Source organism: Raphanus sativus, chromosome 8 (genome assembly GCF_000801105.2).
Source record: "Raphanus sativus cultivar WK10039 chromosome 8, ASM80110v3, whole genome shotgun sequence".
Lineage (NCBI taxonomy): Eukaryota > Viridiplantae > Streptophyta > Magnoliopsida > Brassicales > Brassicaceae > Raphanus > Raphanus sativus.
Genome location: NC_079518.1, coordinates 15278592 through 15283156, shown reverse-complemented (window position 1 = coordinate 15283156; position 4565 = coordinate 15278592).

The window sequence follows — 4565 nt, the reverse complement described above, 5'->3', positions numbered from 1 at the left end:
GTGATAAGTTAAGCATGTATTCCAAATATTTTTAGATTACTATTATTTATGTAGATCACGAATTCTAAACATGGTAGATTCAATGAAAAAAATGGATTACATTTTCTATTGTATAGAATGTCATGTCTACTGTAGAACAAAATATGAAATTATGATTTAAATATTTTAGAACTTGAAAAATACCAATAAATTGATAAAAAATTTCATCGGTAGTTATTATTTTTGATTTTTTTGTTTCTAAAATTATTTATTTGATTTATTTTGGAAAGTACTAAAAGATATTAGAGGCAAAAATAATACAAATAGAAATTAGCGTAATAAGACATAGTTATCATTTTTAGCATAAAAACAATTTTCCTTTTTTTGGTAAGTAAACAAAATATTTTATATACAATTTTCACCCTCTCTACATAACAAGAATGGTATGGACCAGGGAACAGATGCATACATAAAAACTTTTCGAAACACAGCTCACCATCGTTTGTCTTCAACATTGTAAACGAAATTACCACAGAACGGCCTTAGAGGCACGTTTCTTTCCTTGTCAGTCCTTTAGCATATTTTATCTTTTTCTTTGTTTATTGTTGGCTTCGATAAAAAAACAAAAGCTTAAGTTAATATATTTGGTCGTTTGGTTTCAGAGTATTTGTCGTATTTTATTGTTCCCTCGTTTGTGCGTTTGCTTCATGGTTGCCACATATACGTGTACCAACCACTAATAATACAGTCGTCATTGTAGTTGTAACTTGGTAAACTACGTTTTTAATATATTATTATAGATTCATAAGATTAGTCAGGAAAAATTCTTTAATCCATATAATAATGTAATATTCAAAGTTGTCGAAATAAGTAGAAAGAAATCTCATATTTCTTTAGCAATTACTATATGCTAGGTGATTTAGAATTTCTACTCCCTTCCTTTGCCAAGCAGACAAACTACATGATAGTTCGTTGTTATATTATCGTCCAAATTAATAAAAGTGTCATCTATTATATTAAAACAGAAGTCATGACTTTTCATCCATGTGTGATTTTCTTAAAAATAGACTATTTACTAGACTTGGTCACACTACATTTTTAATCATTATTGATCTTTGAACTACTTTAATCATAATATCTTTTGATATCTTTTCATTTAAAATATATATATATAATATATATAATATATATATATTATATATATATTTTTTTTTTTTAATTTCTAAAAAATCTTTTAAAAGATCTTAACAAGATCTTAATTTTCAAAATTATATGTAAATATTTTAACTAATTCCGTAATTAGTTTTGAAATATTATTATACATTAATATATTCAGTTGTTTTTATAAATGAAAAATAGAATATTATATCTTTTTTTATCTATTATATAATCACAATCAATCATGTTAATTTTTTTATCATATTGAACTTAACATGATAAAATTATATTAAATTGATAAAATTTGAAATTTTATTTTCATAAATAGAAAATATTTATGTTACAATTATAATATGGACAGAGCGGCTTAACATTAGCAGATTATATACTACATGTATAAAAATTAACATATCTTTCACTTTTGTAAATAATATAATATATTGTGTAAAATATTGCTAAAAAAAGAAATCCAATTTTGAAAGACGGGTAAAAATTTAACATTAATTAAATAAATAAAAATTGTCAAATATTTTTTCATGCACATATTAATATATTTAATAACTAAATGAAAATACAATAAAATAAATATATAATAAGAAGTAACAGATGCGTACGACGGTTTAAACAATTGATTATTAACAACACGCAAACTATATATTATTGTATTTGAAATAGCTTTATAAATATATAAATATATGATTAAAATTAAAAATGTATACTACTAATGATATAAATAAATATATATACATATAAAAATGAAAATAAAACCCGCACGGTTGTGCGGGTCGAGATCTAGTTTATGTTAAAACTATAACCCCCGTTTTAGGATTTGGAATTTTTTATCTTAAATTTGATGTCAAACGAGAAATTAAAAATCCACTTCAAACAAAAACGAATGAATCAGCATAAAGCGGACAAAATATAACAAAACAATGACGAGAGAAATATAATGTGAACATGGAAAAAAGAGTGAGAAATATCTTATCTTTTAGTCAAAAAGAATTATCTTTCTTTTTCTATATAAAAAGAACAGTTGAGAATCTTGAGATATCATTACATCATTATAACTTTTTGTGTTTTTTTCTTTTTGTTTACAGCTGACAAAAAGAAACATTATATTTTGAATTACCTTAAAACGATTAGAAAGATTTTTAAACAAGGTCTTGATTAATAGAATTGATGATAAATCAGAGCAGTATGTTATAAGAATCCGTATGCTGGCAAAAGCTTTATGATTTTATTAATCTATTTAATAAAACAATTGGTAAAGCAGTAAGAATATGTTGTTTAAAATTATTATAAAAATTATTATATAAAATTTAGTATATTTATTTATTAATTATATTAATATTAATTGAACATATTCTAATATATATTAATAGATAAAATTAAGAAATATAATATAATTTGGTTTTATTTAATAATATAAAAAATCATGTAAATATCCAAAAATGATTTTATATTTTTTAATAGATTTTTACAATTAAAAATTGTTTTATAAATATATCCACTGAAAATATAAGTTAATCATATAAATTAAATTATAATTTAAATGTGAAATATTATTTTTTGAAAAGATATTTTTTATTTGTAATTTTATTTTATTTTGGATATAAGCATAATTTTATGATATTATTAAATATAATAAATTAGTTATATAGCTTTTCAAAAATTAATAATGCAAATGCTTTACTAAAAACTCCATATGATATCAATGAGCATAGAGTGTTTGAAAAGCATTAGCATATGATAAATGTTTTTTAAATGTTTTTCTAACAGTATTGATTGGATAGTAAAGAGTATTACGCTTATGCTAATATTTTGTGTCAGTCAAGACATAAGAAATATTCGTTCAAAAAAAAAAGACATAAGAAATTATCAAAATGTACGTTGCGGTAAATTTAGATCCATAACATTATTTTAACTAAAATGCACTATAAAAATTTTCAATTATTTCAATTTAATAGTAATTAAAATTATTTTTAAAAAATCAATGTTTATGTTAGTTTCTTATTGTACTTTTGTAAATATAATAAAATATAATAAATTATTTATAAACTTCTTTTTATTCAAAATTTATATGAAGTTAGAAGATACTCATTATTTGGAACTGCCAAGGGTTTGGGAAGCCCCTTAACAGTTCCACATCTCCAAGATATCAGGAAGGTCTAGCCTGATATAATGTTTTTTGTAGAAACTAAGAATGTGGATAGTTATGTAAATAAGGTAGTTAAGGATCTAGGGAATGATCAATCTTTGTTTTGTGACTGCTAAAGGCAGTAGTGGGCTGTCAGTGATGATGTGGAATGATAGGGCCAATGTTATTTTTTTTGGAACCCTACTCTCAACACTAGGAATGGGCGTTTGGATACCCGTTCGGATTCGGATCTGTATTTCAGATTTTCGGGTATTTCGATATAGGAGTACAATACCCATTCAGGGTATTTCTGTACTTCGGGTCGGATTCTGGTATTTTTAGTTCGGATTCGATTATTTTGGGCCGGGTTCGGATATTTAGATTTTGAAAGAAAAATTAATTTTTTCAGTTTTTAAGGTTCTTATATTTAAAATTTTAATTTTAGATTAACTCACTTTTTTTTTAATAGATTGAATTATTATAGATTTGGCGGTAAATTTCAAAAATAAATAGAGGCTATTATTTTTGGAATTTGGATGTAACTTTTGTTAATACATGAAAAAACGTGATATTCATTTTAAGTGAATATCAAATCATTTTTTCTCCGTAATTAATGATATTTTATAATCTTAAAGTATGCGTGACATTAATATAAATATTTTAAACAAAATGAGAGATGAAAACTAAAAATATAAGGGTAAAGTATATATATATATATATATATATATATTATATTATATATATGTTCTGTTATCTTCGGATATCCATTCGGGTTCGGTATTATTACCCGTTCGGGTTCGGATATCCAATCTCTCCTAAATCAATACCGTTCGGGTATTTTGCTATTTCGGTTCAGATTTTTTGGATCGAGTTCGGATGCGGCTTCGGATATCGGTAAATTGCCCACCCCTACTCAACACCATTGATATGTATATAGAAGACGGATGTAATGTGTTTTGTTTGACGTATATATATATAACATACCTGTGTTAAAGTATAGAAAAGAGTTGTGTGAAAAATTGATATGCAATGCAGCTGCAGATCTATATCAGATAGTCCAAGATTGATGTTAGGGGATTTCAATGACATCAAGGACAACAACGAGGGAAGGAGGAACTCAAAGTTCATAAGCATCTTTCTCTCTTTTTAGAACTTTGATCTCAGTTACTGGAGCTCACAATCTGAAAAACAATAGGGGGCTTTTACACTTGAAATGGGAATAGGATCTAAATATAATATCAGAACAAGAATTGATAAGAGCTATGGCTAGCTGCGAGTGGCTAGATCTATA